Raw genomic sequence first — 21,251 nt, forward strand, 5'->3', positions numbered from 1 at the left:
AGTGTCCTGGTATATTAGATTAAGACTACTGCCGCTGTCCATAAGGACTCGGGTGAGACGGTATCCATCAATTATTGGGTCGAGCACCAAGGCAGCCGACCCTCCGTGCCGGATACTAGTCGGATGATCCCTGCGATCAAAAATGATCGGGCAGGCCGACCAAGGATTGAACTTGGGGGCGACGGGCTCTACAACGTATATGCCTCGGAGTGCATGTTTGCGCCTTCTCTTTGGTATATGAGTTGCGTAAATCATATTCACTGTTTTGACTTCTGGTGGGAATTTTTTCTGTCCCCCAGTGTTCGGCTGGCAAGACTCATCCTCGTCTTCACTTGGCGTCTCCCTCCCTTTGTGTTCGGCGTTTAGCTTGCCGGTCGGCTTGAAAACCCAGCATTCTCTATGGGTGTGATTTGCAGGTTTTTCAGGGGTGGCATGAATCTGACATAATCTGTCTAGAATCTTATTTAGGCCGGACGGTCCATCTTTGCTGCCTTTAAATGGTTTTTTCCGTTGACCGGGTCAAGAGCGCCTGAATCCGGCATTGACCGCCATGTTTTCTGGGCTGTCTTCATTGTTTCAACGCTTGTTTTTATTGCGTCATGGCTTCCCATTGCCATCCCTGACTTTGGATGTGCCTGGGTCGCTGGTGCCGCTATGGGCCAGCCAACTATCCTCGCCCGTGCAAAAGTGGGTCATAACGCTTGTTAGGGCTGCCATTGTCCTCGGCTTTTCCTGTCCGAGGTGTCTGGCAAGCCATTCGTCCCGGACACTGTGCTTAAAAGCCGCTAAGGCTTCGGCATCCGGGCATTCGACGATTTGATTCTTCTTAGTGAGAAACCTGTTCCAAAGCTTTCAGGCTGACTCTCCGGGCTGTTGAATTATGTGACTTAAATCGTCTGCATCTGGAGGTCGGACATAGGTCCCTTGAAAATTAGCCCTGAAAGCATCCTCAAGTTCCTCCCAACTTCCAATTGAGTTTTCGAGGAGGCTTTTCAACTAGTGCCGAGCTGGTCCTTTCAACTTGAGGGGCAAGTATTTTATGGCGTGGAGATCATCTCCACGAGCCATGTGGATGTGAAGGATAAAGTCCTAATTCCAGACCCCAGGGTCTGTCGTTCCGTCGTATGCCGCTATATTCACGGGTTTAAATCCTTCTGGAAATTCATGATCCAGCACCTCATCGGTGAAGCACAGGGGGTGCGCGGCACCCCTTTATTTGGTTGTTGTGTTCGGTGTTGATTCCGAGCTGGTATTCGATCAATATGATCGTTTTGGTGGCTGTGATCCTGCACTGGGGCACGCTTCCTAGATCCATAGATGACCTGGCCATACCAGAGTTTTTGTCTAGGAGTTCACGTAAATCGTGTGCTGACTTGTGTGCGGCGTCATTAGCCGCCCTGTCGCCGCCACGGGGTGGTCGGTCCGGCTGATCGATCATATTATTTTTCGGCGGAATGGGCTCGATGGCCTCATCGTCGAATTCGGGCAGTAGCTTGGGCTTTGGATAGCTCTTTGTGTGGCGATCGCCACCGTATTTTTCTTCAGTGTCAAGCACTTTGTTCCATCTGCGGTTGAGCGTATCCTGCGCGGCCTTAATACTTTGCTTCTGCTTCTTCAAGCTCCTCGTGGTGGCAATCAGCCTTCTCTGGAGGTTCTCTTGCTCCAAGTGTTTTTTCGAGATGATGAGTGCATCGTCGTCCGGAGTGTTTTCCTCTCCAGAGACAGGTTGATGAATTTTACCCTCGGGATCGCTGTTATCGGACATATGCTCCGGACTATGTTCACTGTCCCCTGGCTCATCCTGCTCCATCGCTGGGTCCATTGGGTCATCGTTTCCTTTGGAGTCGACCGGGGTGTTGTTCTTTCTTGCTCTATTATCGCTATTTTTACTGTGGCGGGATTTAGAGCGGCGCCTACGTCGTCGCTTTGGTTGCTGCTTGATGGGGTTGTCCTCCGTTGCATCCTCTCCATTGCTTTCTTTTGGGGTGTCCACCATGTATATATCGTACGATGAGGTGGCTGTCCAGCGCCCTTTAGGCGGTGGTTCTTGTTCTTCTGCATCGTCATCCATACCGTCGATGTCTTTGGAATCGAAGTCGAGCGTGTCGGTTAAGTCATCGACAATGGCTATTAAGTGGGTGGTGGGTGGGGAGCGAATTTCTTCGTCGTCCGCTTCCCACTCCAGCCGGACATAGTTCGGCCAAGAGTCTCCTGACAAGGAGAGAGACCTTAGTGAATTTAGCACGTCGCCCAAGGGCGAGTGCTGAAACATATCCATAGAGGTAAACTCCATGACCGATGCCCAATTAGATTCGATAGGCACGAATGTACACGGTTCGGATCCTATGGCCGGAGACGAGTCCGAGGGTCTGATGACACAGATATCTTTAGAGGTGAAGTCTGTGTTCGGTTCCAGCGCCGATGGGCATGTGGCCTCCATGGCGGGGTCCATCCACCCCTCCTCGAATGGCACGATCTGCTCCGGATTGAAGGCTGGGGCAGCCGCAGGTGTGATCTCCCGAACACCATCCGATGGCAGATCTAGGTCATGCTCATTGTGACAGTCCGGCGCACCTGACATGGGCTCGAATCCGTCGAAGATCAAGTCTCCGTGGATGTCGGCAGTGTAGTTTAAGCTTCCAAACCTGACCTGATGGCCAGGGGCGTAGCTATCGATCTGCTCCAGATGGCCAAGCGAGTTGGCCCGCAGTACGAAGCCACCGAACACGAAGATCCGTCTGGGTAGGAAAACCTTACCTTGGACCGCATCATTGAAGATGATTGAAGGAGCCATCAAGCCTTATCGTGACGACAGAGTGGAACTCTCAATGAAGGCACCAATGTCGGTGTCAAAACCGGCGGATCTCGGGTAGGGGGTCCCGAACTGTGCGTCTAAGGCTAATGGTAATAGGAGGCAGGGGACACGATGTTTACCCAGGTTCGGGCCCTCTCGATGGAGGTAATACCCTACTTCCTGCTTGATTGATCTTGATGATATGAGTATTACAAGAGTTGATCTACCATGAGATCGTAGAGGCTAAACCCTAGAAGCTAGCCTATGATTATGATTGTCGTTCTTGTCCTACGGACTAAACCCTCCGGTTTATATAGACACCAGAGGGGGCTACGGTTACATAGAGTCGGTTACAGAGAAGGAGATCTACATATCCGAATTGCCAACCTTGCCTTCCATGCAAAGGAGAGTCCCACCTGGACACGGGATGACGTCTTCAATCTTGTATCTTCATAGTCCAACACTCCGGCCAAAGTATATAGTCTGGCTGTCCGAGGACGCCCTAATCCTGGACTCCCTCACCTAGCCCCGGCGGCACTCCGGCGCCACCGGGAGAGAGGGGGAGAGAGCCCCCTCCTTATTCTTCTTCCCTGTCCCCCCCCTAGATGGGAGGAGGGTTCCCTCTCTGGTCCATGGCCTCCATGGCGGTGGAGGGGTAGGAGCCCCTCCGAGATTGGATCTCCCTCTCTGCTCTCTTCTGTTTCGCGCCCTCCAGATCTGGCCGAAAACCGTTTCTTATATTCCTGGAGATCCGTAACTCCGATTGCGCTGAACTTTTTACACAACTTTTTTCTTCTAGATATAAGCTTCCTTGCGCCCGAAGTACAGCTCCAACCGACGTATGAGGTGAGCAGCACCCACCACCACGCGCCAGGGGCCTGGGGCATGCCCTGGTGTATCGTGGTCTGTATGGGCCTCCGTTTGCGGTGATTCAAACTCCTAAAATTCACAAATATTCCAAAATAATTCTCCATTGAGTTGCATCACGTTTGGACTTCGTTTGATATGGATTTTCTGTGATACAAAACAGGCAATTGGGCAATTCCATTTGACTCTCTAAATAGATGTAAGTGAAGCATGAGAGTTCAATTCTTTCTACAAAAGAACATGCTCTAACAAATATAAGTGAAGCAAAAGAGCATTCTACAAACATCGGTTTTCTATGTGAAGAGAAACAGGCAATCCAAACTTCAAATGATATAAGTGAAGCACATGAAGCATTTGATAAGGCCATACTCAAAAGATATAAGTGAAGTGCAATGAGAATTATATAAATCAACCATGGACTATCTCATACTAGCACGGTGCATAAAGAAAAATAAAAAGTAAATGCAAAAGACGCTCCAAGATTTGCACGTATCACATGAACGAAACGAATCCGAAAACATACCGATACTTGTTGAAGAAAGATGGGATGCCTTCTGGGGCATCACCAAGCTTAGACGCTCGAGTCTCCTTGAATATTTACTTTGGGTGCCTTGGTCATCCGCGAGATTGAGCTCTTGCCTCTCCTACTTCTCCTCATATCGAGACCTCCTCGATCTTCGAACACTACATCCACACAAAACTTAAACAAACTTTTAGTGGCGGGGTTAGTGAAAATGGCTATGAAATCCCATCATGTACTACTGCAACATTTGTATAATTATAAACAAACATTACCAAGTGTATGCTATCACAATTCTATGGCCCCAAGTCAAGGAGGCTTCAACAAGAATTCAAACATACGCAAACAATGAAGCTATAACAACAATCTGTGAAAATAGGAAAGTCTGTAAAGATTTGAACATCCACCATACTTCTATAACTCTAAAAATTCTTAAAAACTTATGTAAAAATGAACATTTTTTATATAAATACAGTGCAAAAAGTTTCAGAACAGTTTGACGTTCCAGTAAAAAATGTAAAATCGAGCACTACAACCAAAGTTTCTGTTTTGCACCGCAGAAACCAACAAACAATCTACTCATCCTAAAGGCAAATCTTGGCACATTATTTTTATAATACAATGGGATTTTACAAGGGGATAATTATTTTTGTTGAAAAGTTTCGATGGGCATGAACAAAGTTTAAGGCATGCTCCCGCTTCCACGGTGCTCGTCTATATCACTTTCACTTTTCTTTTTGTGAAGTTTTAGGTTCCCCTCTATATTTATTTTTGTTTTTAAACTATATAAAGGCACTCAATAGAAATAAAAGATTGTCTAAAACTTCCGGGTTGTTTTCCTGGCAGCGCTTTCTTTAAAGCCATTAAGCTACGCATACAGTGCTCAAGTAATGGATCCACCCGGATCCCAAGGTATGTCAAAGCCAATTTGAATTAACAATGATTTGACATTTAGTAGTGAGCACAAAGCAACATATATCAAGCAATGACGAAGTCTAACTCCCTTCCTATGCATCGGCATGTCATACAAGAACAATTCATGCACATCAAGTAAAGGCCAATACATAGCATAAGTAGTTTCTTGCAATTCTTTCGTGTTGGAAACATAGAGAGGGAGAGATGTAGTTCCTCTCTCATAATAATTGCAAGTAGTAGCAGAAAGCACATGCATATTATATTCATCAAAATCATCATGTGCAATGGTAAAAGGAAACCCATCAATATAATCCTTAACAAGTGCAAACTTCTTCGATATAGTGTAGTTTGGAGAATTCAAAAAGATAATAGGACTATCATGTGTGGGTGCAATAGCAACAATTTCATGTTTAACATAAGGAACAATAGCAAGTTCATCTCCAATAGCATAATTCATATTGGCATCTTGGCCACATGCATCAAGTTCATCAAAAAGGGATATTTTGAAAGAATCAACGGGATGATAGCATTCATCCTTCGGTAAGAACAAAGGGACATTAAACAATGTATGAGTTGAAGAGTTACTCTCATTAGAAGGCGGGCACGGGTAGCTAATCCGCTCTTCCTCCTTTTTTTCCGCTCTGCTCATCATCTTTTTCATCCAATGAGCTCATAGTTTCATCAATTCCTTCTTCCATAGACTCCTGCAAAATATTAGTCTCCTCTTGGACAACGGAGATTTTCTCAATAAATGCATCAATATCAGAATTGTATTTATAATTATCATAGCAATATTTAAGGATGGAAAAATTTTCAGGTCTATAAACTGAATCATCAAAATCATCATACTTTAAAAACAAAGATTCAATTTCATAAGCACCCTTAAAAGCAACAAATTCTTCTATTCGTTCCACATCATAACAATCATATCTACCATTAGCATAAGAAGCTAAGGTTTCATTATCATTAAATTTGCATGAAAAGGGAAGATGTGGAGCATTCATCCTAGAGCAACAAGTATAATCATATCTCAAGCATAGCTCCCGAGCATACCAATGCAACATATGAATTTGATCCCATAAAAGTTTCCCTTTTTGTGTCAAGCGATAATCCCTAAATTATTCACTTTGATCCAATGTTACTCCCGTTATCAAGTTGAATGGGGTTTTCTCAGGATTATCAAAGTAGTGCATAATATTTTTCACATAATGACCATCAAGGGTTTTAGGAGGTTTCCCATCTCCATGAGTAGGAAGTACCACTAATTTTTTTGGTGTTCCGTGTTCCATATCCATAAGTAAAGATAGAGAACAACCTACAACAGGAAATAAAAACTACTTAGTGATAAAGCAAACAAGCACACACGAGAATATTCACCCCACGCTATTGCTCCTCGGCAATGGCACCAGAGAAAGGTCTTGATAACCCACAGGTATAGGGGATCGTTTGTTGCCTTCTTTGATAAATAAGAGTGTCGAACCCAACGAGGAGGTAAAGGCAGAACAAATATTCCTTCAAGTTCTATCGACCACCGATACAACTCTACGCACACTTGACGTTTGATTTACCTAGAACAAGTATGAAACTATTTTGCGAGGATAAAACTACGAGTACTTTGCGATAATAAAACTATGAATAAGTTTCAAGGTAGTAAAAGTGGATAGCTTTTGTCAATGAGAAAGTCATTTGTCCCTAGGAAATTGATAACAAGTACCGGTAATCATTCTTGCAATTTTATATGAGGGAGAGGCATGAACTAACATACTTTCTCTACTTGGATCATATGCACTAATGATTGGAACTCTAGCAAGCATCCGCAACTACTAAAGAGCATTAAGGTCATGAAACCCAACCATAGCATTAAGTATCAAGTCCTCTTTACTCCCATACACCATGACCCACTTATTCTCATTTAGGCTGCTATCACCCCCGCAACACTGACAATAAGCAAATCATGAACATATTGCAACACCCTACAGCGGAGGCCCTCACGTTTGCACGAGTACGGAGGGCACCGTATAACCACATCATAAATAAAATATACAATTATACAAACCAAGATCACGATTAACCCATAGGACAAAACAGATCTACTCAAACATCATAGGATAACCATAGATCATTGGGAAATAATACATGGAGTTGAGCACCATGTTTAAGTAGAGATTACAGAGGGGAGAAGGGGTGTTAGACGGCTGCATAGAGGGGGAGAGAGTTGGTATTGACGGTAGCAAGATTGTTCATGTAGATCGCCGCCACGATCCTAGCCCCGGCGGCACCCCGGCGCCACCGGGAGAGAGGGGGAGAGAGCCCCCCTCCTCCTTCTTCTTCCTTGGCCTCCCCCTTAGATGGGAGGAGGGTTCCCCCTCTGGTCCATGGCCTCCATGGCGGCGGAGGGGCAGGAGCCCCTCCGAGGTTGGATCTCCCTCTCTGTTCTCTTCTGTTTCGCGCCCTCCAGATCTGGCCGAAAACCGTTTCTTATATTTCGGGAGATTCGTAACTCCGATTGCGATGATCTTTTTACACAATTTTTTTGCCGGATATAAGCTTCCTTGCGCCCGAACTACAACTCCAACCGTCATATGAGGTGAGCTGCACCCACCACCACGCGCCAGGGGCCTGGGGCGCACCCTGGTGTATCGTGGTCTGTGTGGGCCTCCATTTGCGGTGATTCCAACTCCTAAAATTCACAAATATTCCAAAATAATTCTCTGTTGAGTTGCATCACGTTTGGACTTTGTTTGATATAGATTTTCTGTGATACAAAACAAGTAACAAACAGGAACTGGCACTGGGCACTGGATAAGTAAGTTAGTCCGAATAAATCATATAAAAAGTTGCCAAAAGTATGTAAAAGTTGAATAATATTGGCATGAAACAACAAAAAATTATAGATACGATGGAGACGTATCAGTAGTGTACTTACATGCCTTCATCGACGTTGGTTTTTTGACCACATGTGCCTGAAGTTTCCAAGTGTTCCTTGAAAAATAAAGTTCATGCATGCCAAGCTAAGCATAAAAAGGTTTTTTCTTTACTATGCAGTACACGAAAATGTGATGTTAGCGTTATTCACACCACAGGAAAATGAGACATTTTCCTGAATTTGTGCATTCGGTGGACAATTTTGCCCTTGTGTTGAAGCTCGTGACGACGCTTTGTTTTTGATATTATTTTGTTAATTTAAAATGTAGCATCAAGCGGATACAAGGCTTGACAAGCAACATCCGGCCTGGTAGACCGATCCAGAGATTATGTTGCCATCCATGTTGGGTAAGAAACTCCCTGCCACCCGCTCCGACCGCATACTTACCGCCTTGAACAGCGATTAGTACTCCATTTGGCGTAGCGTAGACCATGTACAAAGCGAGTGCATATAGCAGAAGATAACCTGTAAAGGAGAGGATTTTTTGCCCTCAAAAAGCAAATCATTTTTACATTGTTAGAGTGTCCATAATAAGGCATACACTCCTACCCTCATCAGCGTTCGGAACCTATTTGGAATACCGTCCAACCAATAACCAAAAATATTGGCTGCACTTGTGGGTGGATACAAATTAGAAGTTATTTGGATGACTGACCACGTAGAACATGCAAATTTACATTGGAAAAAGAGGTGTTTGATGGTCTCATCATCAGTACGACAGCTGCACTTGTTGCTTCCTTGCCAATTGCGACATGCAAGGTTATCATTGGTTAGCACAACTCCCCTTTCGAAGACACCACATGAATATTTTAACTTTAATTGGAATCTTTGACATCCAAATTTTCTTGTTATTATTCACTAGGACCTATAAATACGCGAGCGCACGGTACATTAGAGTCGCCAGTGAAACACATCCCGTCCTCGTGTCAGATTAATCAATTTCAATCCGGATAACAGATTTTGCCATGAAATAACACAGATGCTAATCAAATCCTGCGTGAAAGAAATATTAAGTGTGAATGAACCAAGCACCATCTACAAATGATGACACTTTGTAGAGCAGCTAACGGTGTTTAGAGCAAAAGGAGTCTGAACAAATTGAGCAACATGACCAGTTCCTTCAATGGATGCCGCAACTAGCTATTAGTTGCAAACGGTGAGCATACCACTTGACATTCTCAAGAAAAAAAGAGCTTGCAAACCATTGAACTCTCCCATCATACTTGTTTTAGATAATACAATACATAACTTGATAGTCATACCTCTTTAAGCGTCACCGCTTTTTTTAGGAACACACAGAAGCTGCGTGTTGTTTCACTAAGAAGGAGAAAATAGTACAAGATCAAATTTTATAGGGAGACACACTCACCCCACCATCCCACCAGTATTTCTACAGTCTACATTTTAGTCTCACTACCTCCACTGAAAATACATTGTTAAAAGTCCGGCTACGCTCCAGCCATATATAGAACATCATCATGTTGATTATTACGTTCCATTCGGACCTCTGTTTTGATGTATGGTGGAATCCTAGTCGATGATCTTTTCACACTTGGAGGGGGAAAAGGGGAAATCAACAGAACAACAAGAGCAATCTCAAACAAAACCCAAGTCACACATCCACTAGGATAGCACACATGAGATCCACAAGCATAACATGAACAATCAAGGGAAAATAGCACAAGGGTAAAGTTCTTGCCACTCCAAAGGAGGTGAGGTCTTGATGATCTAGGGAGACCCTTCTCCCTTAGGAGGTCTTGATGATCCTACAATGAGGCTCCTTCTCCCTTTAGAGGTCTTGATTCCCCAAGAAGGAGGTACAAGGAGCAAAGATCTCTCTAATGCCTCATATACTTTGCTAACCAAGCTAGGAGGAGGGGAGGCCATATTTATAGTCTTGGGAAAAGTAAGATAGGAGGAGAGGGTACATGGGCCTCTGGCTCGGTTAGGCACACGCAACTGTTGGATGTCTGGGGCCTCGCGGGGCGCCAGATGTCCATGATCGGGGACATATGTCTAGCCTAGGCGCTAGTCGCAGTACTGGTGTCCGGGAGACGGATTTCCAGGGCTCAGTTGGATGTACGGAGCTGTCATGCTAGATGTTCGGGGCGGGGCCAGATGTCTGACTCCTGGAGTTCTACCGACGATGTTGTGCTGATGTTGCTGTTGTCTTCGGGCGCCAGATATCTGGGCCAGGGGCCGGATCTCTAGCCGCTGTAGCATTTCAGCGATCTCCTTCGTCGTGATTCTTAGTCCGCATTATTGGGGACTTGGTCTTCATTTTGAGCACCTACGGTGTGGTCTTATTCATACCTAAGCTCACAAAGCATTTCCGATTGAGGTAGTAGCCATGTCTCATGTGGTTCATGTGGAAGCTTGTTAAGGAGAGATGCCACCTCGGTCTTGATAGCTCTTGCACGTACTTGTGTCATCGGTTCACTTGGCACTTGGGGAGACGAAAGTAGGTCCATGGGGATGACCATAGGATTCTTCGCCTCATATTTCCTAGCGGTTGATTTATGCATCAGCTCTCACCACTCGATCACGTTTGAGTCTAGTCGCAAGATTTGGAATGGCAGATTAAGTTCCTAAGCCACCAAGTGCCATATCATCAATGCTTTGGTTTTCATAACATGTATCAAGTCAAAGAACTCTTGCAAAATATGATCTTCATCAAGGAATCCAAGAACCAATGCCATAATCTTTTTTTCTTTGCTACACCACATGTCCCATTCACTAGAATATAGAACTTAGAATCCCCAATCTCTTCATACATATGTTTTGTAACTTTAAACCCCCAAAATTTCCTATTGGATGTCATGCGAATGCATAGTTTGAATTGTGTGGGGGCATTCCCCACAATAAATTGAGCAATCTCAAGACTGAATTCTGTAAGGAGCTTTAACATTAACAATTCAATAAACAGAAAAGTAAATGGCGTCTGTTCATAGTACCGAACAATAGGTTTTGATCTTTCCTTATTTTTTGGGCGTGGGCGTTTTCCTCGGGAGGTAAACTCCCGATATTTTCGGACATGGAACCTCTCCTGATTTTTTGGAGGGGGATCTAGTGCTGGGCATTTTCCAGGGAGGGATGTGGGGATCGCTCTTGCTATTTTGTGGATGAGATCGATTTCCATGTTCATATTTCTATGGTAAAGAAATGGGCATAGATTAGTGCAGTATATAGGGTTCGAACAATTAGCCAACTCTCATTTTCATCCATTTCGGTCAAACTAGATAGACATCATGCTATTTGACCATCAGCTAGTATTTCCATTACTCTGGTAAAAATGCTAGAATTTAAAGCTAAAATTTAGAAGTGTAAAAATAAGATGTTCATGTTATAGTTATCAACATAACATTGTTGTTATGTAGTTACCAACGTAGCAACATGTATGTTATGTCAATGCTATCGTTATAAACACCGCGGTAACTTCAACCCACGAAAAATGTGGTTGAAATATGCCCCGACAAATTCTGTGTGAATTGCATGGTAATTTACGCACTGTGGACCTCGTAACTTGCATAGAACACTGTCATAACTTTGACAAAAAGAGTTGAACAAACATACCTGATAACTTCTGCATGAATAGCATGGTAATTTACACATGTTAGACATGATAACTTACGTACAAAACCATGACAAAAGTTGTTAATACATACTCTGGTAATTCCTGTGTAAACTGCATGATAACTTACATAACATAGGCGTGGTAACTTACGTATATTTAAAGATCATGGATGTCGCCTAGAGGGGGGGGGGTGAATAGGTGCTTTAAAATAATTACGGTTTTGGCTTGAACAACGAGGAATAAAACTAGCATTTAATTTGTCAACCACAAAACCTAAAACAACTAGGCTCACCTATGTGCACCAACAACTTATGCTAAGCAAGATAAACAACTAAGTGATAGCAAGATATAAAACAAGAACCAATATTGCTATCACAAAGTAAAGTGCATAAGTACAGAGCTCGGGTAAGAGATAACTGAGGCATGCGGAGACGATGATGTATCCCGAAGTTCACACCCTTGCGGATGCTAATCTCCGTTTGGAGCGGTGTGGAGGCACAATGCTCCCCAAGAAGCCACTAGGGCCACCGTAATCTCCTCACGCTCTCGCACAATGCAAGATGCCATGATTCCACTAAGGGACCCTTGAGGGAGGTCACCGAACCCATACAAATGTCAACCCTTGGGGGCGGTCACCGGTAACCATACACTTTGGCAACCCTTGGGAGCGGTCACCGGTACCCATCAAATTGTTCGGGGCGATCTCCACAACCTAATTGGAGACCCCGACGCTTGCCTAGAGATTTACGCCACAATGATTGGGCTTCGATAACACCAACCATCTAGGGCACCAAGGCACCCAAGAGGAACAAGCTTTAGGGTTCCCAAACACCCAAGAGTAACAAGCTTCTCAACTTCACTTCCACGTATCACTATGGAAAACTCAAACTGATGCACCACATGCAATGCAAGGGCACATGTGCCCAAGTCCTTCTCTCCCAAATCCCTCCAAAGCAACTAATTCTAGTGTCAGTGAGAACAACACCTATGGGATCACTGGAATCCCTACTACGGTCGGCGGGCATGGGCCTGTGGAAAGAGCGGGTCTAAGAGCTAGGACATAGATCGTTTACCCAGGTTCGGGCCGCGAGGATGCGTAATACCCTAGTCTTGCTTTGATGTGTATTTGAGTGTTCCTGAGCTAGCTACGTTGCGTGACTTGCTCAAAAAGCCCGAATCCCCCTCCAGTATGCCTTGGGCCTCCTTTTATAAGAGAAAGGGGATGCCACAGTGGCACACAGGAGGTGGAAAGGGTACATTGTACAAGCTTATCGCCTGTCATTAGGGGACGAGGCGCATTAAACGCGCCCCTTAGGTGTCCCCTCGCTTTGTTGCTGCCTCGCCTTGCTTCGACACGCGTCTAGGCCAGCGAGGCGCGCAGCGCCATGTAGGTTGGCAGGCTGCTAAGCTGGCGCGGTGACAGCGTCTTCACGAAGATCTGCATGCCACCACGCAGGTGCTTGCTGAGATGGTCTCGGGGCCGCATGTCGCCACGCAAGTGCTCCCCTAGCTAGCAGGGCTGGCAGCTTCATGCGAACCACGGTGGAGTCTTGGTGGATGCGAGCCTGGCCGTGGCCCCACTGTTGTCTTCAGCAAGGGTCTTGCCGGGGCCCCAGCAAGGGTCTTGCCGCGCACTGTGGTCGTCCCCAGCAAGGATCTTGCCGGAGGCCTCGTGGTTTTCCTCGGCAGGGATTGTGCTGAGGATCACCGTCTTCTGGTCGTCATCTGATCTTGTGTGTTAATGATCTTCACAAAGATCTGCATGCCACCATGGAGGTGCCTCCCGAGCCTTGGTTCTAATGTGGTTGATGATGTTGGAAAACCTGGGGCTCAAGGGTGGCGCGCTCCGCTGGCATTGGGCAAGTTGCCCCCACAAGGCTCTTGCTGGGGCTGCGGAGGCCGCCCCGACAAGGGTCTTGCCGGGGGAGTCCACCTCGCCCTCTCTGTTTCTTGTGTTTCTGGCCTTGGCGTTGCCTTGGTCGTCTTGTGGCCTCGACTCTCCTCCTCTGCCCTGCTCAGTGTGGCCGCGGGCGTGGCTTTGACTGCCCGTGCACAATTAAAAAGGGTACAAAGTAGAGCCCCTACTTCTGTACACTGACAGGAGCCCCCGGGCCCGGGCCACACATAAGCGCGACGCGTTGTTGGGCTAGGCCCAGAATGGTGCGCGGGCAGGAGGGGCCGATTTTTATCGCGGTAACTCCTTCGTTCGCTGCGCCCCCCACGACCAGCGTGAATGCGTGACGTGGGGATCGTGCATGGTGTGACCAAAGCACGCCTACGGCATCTTACGATGAACAGTAAAGAGGCGGCTTGCGTGTCCTTTTAAGACCGCATGGCCGTTGCTCATTTACTTTCTTCGCCTTGGAACCGTCGTTCCATGTTTCCCACTACGCCCGCCCCTTGCGCCACGTACGCCGCATGCATGGCGCGGGGTAGGTGACTGGCGCATGGAATATGGGAAGGCACGCGCACGTGGGTCGATACCCATGTGCCTTCAATTGGGCGAGGAGGGCAGTCGACGGCCTCGCCTGCTGCCACCTTATGAGCCGGATTGGTTGAGAGAGGCGGCCTGTAACATCCCAAAATTCTAAATTTTGGAATGTTATAATAAATAGATAGTTTTTATTGATTGTTTGATTGTTGTGTGATTGATTGACTGAAAGTGAGTGAAATTCAGAACTTTTTGAAAGTTAAATGAGAGGGAATAAAAGGACTTTCCCAAACTTTCATTTTGCATTTGAAATCTCCGTGAATTCAAATTCATTTTATCGTAAAACCCTAGAGAGAAGATGACATGACTTCTTCCATTGATCTAAATGAAAAAGGGTTTTGAAAAGATTTGAATTTCATTCAGAAATATTTCCAATTCACAAACTTCATGCAACTCGATGATTTTCATGAGAGAAGATAAAATGACTTCTTCAAAACATATGGAATATGAGTTGGGAGTTTCGAAGAATCAAATTGGAAATCCCTTTTGGAAATTATTTTCAATTTGGAGTTATTTGGATTTTATTCAAATTATTTTTCTCCAAAAATAAAATATATGGAAATTAGGGTAAAATGATTCCCTAGAGTAGAAAATTGGAGTGAAATTAATTTGAAATTATTTTGGTATTTTTAAAATGATTTTTATTGGGTTTTATTGCATCAAAAGCACTCCTTGATTTATTTGAATTTTTATGTATTTTATTTGAAGCTAGAATAATGTTCATCTTGTAGGAAATCTTTTTTTTGAAAATTTTGATATATTATATGCCTATAGTATATTTTATTTTATTTAGTTTTATTTCCTTTTTTGTAGAAAGTAAATGTTTTAGAAAAAACTTTTCCTCTCGCCGACTGGGCCGGTCCAGCTCCCAGCCCAGGCCGCGGCCTAGCCCACGTCGCCCGTCGCCACCGTCCCTGAGCGGGACTCCGCTCGGGAGTTTGCCGCCGCCGCCGTCCGAGTCCCGGCCGGACACGCCTCCCCACACCCCTAGCGCACGCCAAGCCACCGCCTCGCCTCCCCTTATAAGCCCGGCCACCCCGGCCCTCTCTCCCCTCTCCTCCCGCATCTCGCCGCCATCTCGCCGGAACTGCCGCCGCCGCCGAGTTCCTCGCCGTCGGCCCGCAACTCCCCGACCCCGTAGCCGCCACCCACCCCACCGCCGTGCCGTGCCACCCTCCCTAGCTACTCCGCCACTGCCGCCGTGCGCCGCCACCGCTAGGGCCACTTCGCGCCACCGCCGCCGTGGTAAAACCCTAAACCGATCTGCTGCCGATTTTTAACAAAAAAACCGTTGCCCCGGTCCGATCTGGTTTTCTCGGTTTTGTTTATAGTTTTTTTAGTTAGATCTATTCAATGAATGTTCTTTGTTTAGAACTAGTTAGCGAGCGTTAGCTCGATAGTTTTATTTTATTTTATTCAGGGTCCTGTTAGTAGTTATTTCTTTTACAGATTAGTGCCTAGTCTTATAACGATCACTACTTTTTGCTCGTTAGTCGAAATTAGATGAAACCAATGCCTACTTCTTCTTCATGATCCCCTCTATCCATCTAATCAATTTAAACATGTTTTTGAAAGTTTTAAAATATGATTTCAAACAGATTTGTATTTGAACTTCGTTTGATCATAGTTTGAGTTCCGTAACTCCGTTTGAGTTGATTCTTTTTGCAAATCGAAGCTCTTGACATAAAATTTCTGATAAGGCCAAATTCAATTAATTTTGGTACTGTTAGAAATTGCTTTCTGTTGCAAGAGTCATTTTCTTGGTTTCGAAGATTTCCGAATTGTTTTCTCGTTCTTTCCGATCTTTTGAGGTATTGCTTATGTATGGTTACTATTGCTTGCTTGCGATAGATTGAACGGAGTGTGGCAAGTAGAACTATCAGGAGTTTTGAGTGCAAAGCATCTTCATCAACAGTACATGCAAGTTCACACTTTGATCATACTTTTCATAACCTAGTTTTTATGCATTAGTTCCAACCCTCAAACATTGCACGAGTAGGATTGATAACATGTGGGTATTGGGAAGTAGTTGATGAGGTAGAACCTATTGCCCCTTTTATTACCAAACCCTTGGGAGTTACTTCACCGCTATGCTTATATTGCTATGCTATGCTCGTAGACGTGGATTGGGTTTGAGTGTATCCATGACCGATGTGAGACTGATAATTAATGGATCAACTTAAGGTGGCAACTTTAATACACATCTGGGTGGATTGAGGCACTTGGGGAACCCAGTGTTGCCTGTTTTTTGGAAATCACGGGGTTCCGTGTGATTTTCCTATGGACCGCCACCCAGGCTGGAAGGGATCATAAGATCATTCATGCTAGAAACTTCCGTGTGCAGCCACAAGCTATTATGGGCTCTAGCATAGTTGATTAAGTCGTGTGAACTCTTACAGTGGTATACTAGCAAATGTAGGGGAAAGTAGGTGTAACTATCTACCCATCGTAAGGTGCTAATGCTTCTGAAAGACTGTCTCTCGGTCATCCGTTTCTCAAACATCATGTAGTGCAAGAAATTCAATGGAGGAGATCGAGTCTTGTGGGGAAAAGTGCGCAAACCTCTACAGAGTGTACAAACTAATCATGATTAGCCGTGTCCCCGGTTATGGACATTTTGAGTACTAGTACTTGGATTATCATGTGGATCTCAACATGTTACTTAATTTAATTTTGACTGGGTTAATGATGATGCTTAATTGGGATTGAGTTGGGTGAACCTTCTCAATGTTTAACAACTACCATGATAGTTAAATAAAATTTATTCCTTTGTTGTAGGAAAAAAATGGCTTTATGCAAAACTGTAACCATAGAGCTTTCCACCAGCCAAATATGCATGTAGTGATAGCTATTGTTCATCATTTATCCTATGGTGTGAATTTGCAAGTACATTCAATGTACTGACCTACATGGCTGCAACGTATTATGTTGCAGGAATCTTACGACGAGTAAGTGATACGTTAGGGTTACGATTTCTACACTCAAATTTGCCGTTGGTGTTGATGGGAATCCACAACCTTGTTGATTCTTCCGCTTTATGGATTGATGTAATAGTATTTATGTTACTTTATACATGTGATTTACCTATGTTATAAATCCTCGAGTACTGTGTGTGTCAGCATACCGATCCAGGGATGACACTTAAGCACAGATACTTGACCATTTGAGGTCGGGTCTCTACACGGTCGAGCCCCGATCCCGCCCCTTTATAAGGAGGGGAGGGGGAGGGATGGCACCCCTCAATATTTCGCCATCCACCTCCTCCCACCTTGGCTTCTTTGTTCCTTCTGCTATGGCGAGAGGGCGCGCCGGTGCTTCGATGGTGGCGACGAGGGTCTCCGCCCGACAACGCGCCCCTCCTTCCCAAGAGTTTGTGGCGGCGGAGCCGTCCACGAGGGGAAGGGGGAGGGGGCGAGGTCACCATGGCGCTCGGGGAAGAGGAGGACGGGGCGGTCCACTGGCCTCGCCCCTGCCGGTGGTCCCTCCCCCAATGGAGGGCCATGTCAGGGACCAGCCTGGCGAATTCTTCATCGGGCTGCACCGGCCAGCGTGTCGTCGTCTCCGTCTCCCTACTCCATTTGCTTGGGATATGGATCTCGACCCTCCACAGGCTCTGAGACTGCATATGAGGGGCTGCGGGAATAGCGGCACGTGGGTTGATGTCGATTCCCAGCCCCTCATGTCATGTATCTTTGTCGCGGATGGAAGACCTTCGCTCGTATCCACAGCCTGACGGTGGGGCTCGTTCTCCATTTCAAACTAATGGAGAATGGCCTGCTCTCTGTCAAGGTCTTTGGAGAGTTTGGAACTTGCCTAAAGTGCTGTGTGGAGAGCTCCTCTAATGACGAAGACTCTTCCTCGAGAGGGAGTGACGAGGAGGACAGCGGCAACGACGACGAGGGTAGCATGCGGGACGATGACGGGTCCGACTAGGCGTCGGACCCGCCGTCCCTGGGCGGCACCGACAGCAGCAAAATCTGCACCTGTCCCCTTCTCCTGGTGGGGCCAGCTCCTTGAACTTCTCGGGGTCGCCTCCTTGGGCGGCTGGCGTGGGCAGGCCGGAGAAGGCGAAGAAGGCGGGTGGCGGGCCGTCAAGTCGGAGTACGATGGCACCGACGCCTTCGCAGCGTATTGGCGACCCACTGCCTCATCTTCCAGCTCTCTTCCCGGCACCATCATCACCAGCCCTCTCCTAGGCGGCCGCTGATATGTTCTCTTGGCGCCTTCTACCGCTCGTACCTCTCCTAGGAGCTCCTTTTTCCCTCTTGCTTTCTTGTTCTATTTCCCGAGGAGAGGGACAAGAAAGGGATTACGTGCACCTTATCTCTTTTTAGTTTGTAAACCCACATGCCTTAGTCAAATTTAAAACTTGTAACCCCCTTGGTCATGTTTACATTCCGTGCGAACTGTATCTGTATGGGACATATTAATGAAAAAGTTTGCTTGCCAGGTTCTTTGTGTGTGAGCAAAGCCCATACCAAGGAACGAACCCTTGTTATTTTTAATATAAACATTGTTGCCCGGCAACAGGCCTTGCCGCCCACTTTCTTCATTCGACCATACACACGCTCTTGGCGGAGACATGGGTGAAGTAGGGTCAGGCCCTACACTTGCTTCCTTGTCACCGCAGCTAAAACCAAATTCCGACCCAAGAAATAATTCTTGGGTACAGGAAAAGGGGAGCACGGTGGCCTAGGAATAAAACAAGGGTTCATACGCCCCAATTCCATACGGAAACACATAACAGGGTACGAAGGACTTATCTGAATCTGCAGCCCCCGGCAAACCAACCATTTGATCATATCGATACAAACCCATGTTCTCGCTTTTGCTCTCTTTTACTGCATTTAAGCAACACGTTTCAAACTACTGTGTGCTATGGTAGTTGAACCCATTCCTCTGCATGACCTGTCATTGCCACAGAAACTAGATGAAACCCTTTAGCATGTGTAGGAGTTGATTGAGCCATGTATATGTGTTTCCTACCTTGCTATGCTTGCTATGCTTAGAGTCGTGTCAGGTCTGGTTCATCTGGGTGATGGGCTAGAGTGAAATGATCATGTCGGTAATGAGAGTGATGTGTTGAACACGATTTGGTATAGGTATCGATGAGAGGCCATGTAGGAGTATATGCTAGGTTGTTTCATTGGAACCGTCCTTAAGCACTGAGATCTGTATGTGTGATTTAAGAATCAGCTACTACTGAAAGTGCTAGTTATCGACTAGAGGGGGGGGGGGTGAGTAGGCGATTTTTATCCAAGTCTTCAAAACGTGGAATTTTCGAAGACAAACAATAGAAATGACCTAATTGATATGCAGCGGAAGATAAACTACAACAAGCAAGCCATAGTCAAGTATGCAATAATTGTGAATGTACAAAGACTAATAGCAGCAAGGTAGTAAGGATCAGGATGGAAGATAGTATGAAGCCAATCAACGATAGTAGTCAAGCAATGAAGTCAAACAGATAAGACAAATAAGCAATGACTTCACGAAGACAAACTCAAAGTAAAGGAGGGAAGGGATAGAACCAGTCACTTGTTGAAGACACATGATTTGTTGGACTAGTTCCAGTTGCTGTGACAACTGTACGTCTGGTTAGGGAGGCTGAGATTCAACTCAGAAGACCGCGTCTTCACCTTATTCCCCTTGAGCTAAGGACACACAGTCCTCGCCTAGTCAGTCTGGTAAGTCTTCAAGGTAGACTTCCGAACCTTCACCGACTTCGTTCACCGGCGATCCACAATGACTCTTGGATGCTCAGAACGCGACGCCTAACCGGCTGGAGGATACACAGTCCTCAAGTGTAATAAGTCTTCAGGTCACACAGACAGAAAGACTTCAGTGATGCCTAACACTCTTTGGCTCTGGGTGTTTGGGCTTTGTCCTCGCAAGGATTTCTCTCTCAAAGGCTTCGAGGTGGGTTGCTCTCAAAACGACAAAAGCCGTAAACTAACTCTGAGCAGACACCAATTTATGGTGTTGGGGGTGGGCTATTTATAGCCACAAGGCACCCGACCTGATATGTCCGAAATGACCCTGGGTCACTAAGGAACTGACACGTGTTCCAACGGTCAGATTTCAAACACACACGGCAACTTTACTTGGGCTACAAGCAAAGCTGACTCATCCAACTCTGGATAAGATTTGCACTCATTGTCTTCGCTCGAAGACATAGGATTTGGGTTGAGCATCACTTCAGTCACTCTGACTTTGTTCACTTGGACCCCACTTAACAGTACGGTGGTTCCTATGACTCAACAAAGAAGAAAAGGAAACAACGAAACAACTCAGTCTTCGCGCTCCATAGTCTTCACTCATTGTCTTCTCATGTCATAGTCTTCAATGTGAATATCTTCACATACCACCATTGTATTCAATGTCTTCATACATTTTTAGGGGTCATCTCCGGTAGGTAAACCGAATCAATGAGGGACACTACCTGCGTTATCCTGCAATTCACACAAACGCATTAGTCCCTGAACCAACTTTGTCGTTAATAATCCAAAACTAACTAGGGGTGGCACTAGATGCACTTACAATCTCCCCTTTTTGGTGATTGATGATAAACTGGTTGAAGTTTTCAACGGGAATGAAGTATGTGAAATTGTAAAGGATAGGGTATTGTCTTCATAAGTGGCAAGGGCTCCCCCTGAAGATGTGCATATAAGTAATTTGCTATTGGAATGCAAATGCACATGGCAGGTTGTACTTGTGGAGATCCTCTTCAACTTATGAAGATAATTCATCATGCATGAAATGATATAACTTAAAGAATGACATGCATAATGGAAAATGGACGTCTGCAGAATGATCTAAGTGCGGAATGATCTAAGTGCGGAAGTTATCATCGAGTTTAAGTGTTACAACTCAAAGAACAAAATGTATCAAAAGCAAGAGTTGTAAACACTAGGCAAAATATAAGCACCCGCCCATATGAACCCGCTTGAAGACTATCAAACTCATATGCTTCTCCCCCTTTTGTCAGTAATGACCAAAAAGGTTTGAAGACATAGAGCATCTACTCGTCCTCATGAGGAGTAGTTGAAGTTGCAGGGTTGTCGTTGTTGTTTGGCGGTGCAGACGAACTTGGTGCAGTGTCTATGCGTGCAGAAGTAGGGGGTGGTGAGGTAGCATCATCTTCATCATCGATCATATTGGCAT

This window comes from Triticum aestivum, chromosome 4B, assembly GCF_018294505.1.
Source record: "Triticum aestivum cultivar Chinese Spring chromosome 4B, IWGSC CS RefSeq v2.1, whole genome shotgun sequence".
NCBI lineage: Eukaryota > Viridiplantae > Streptophyta > Magnoliopsida > Poales > Poaceae > Triticum > Triticum aestivum.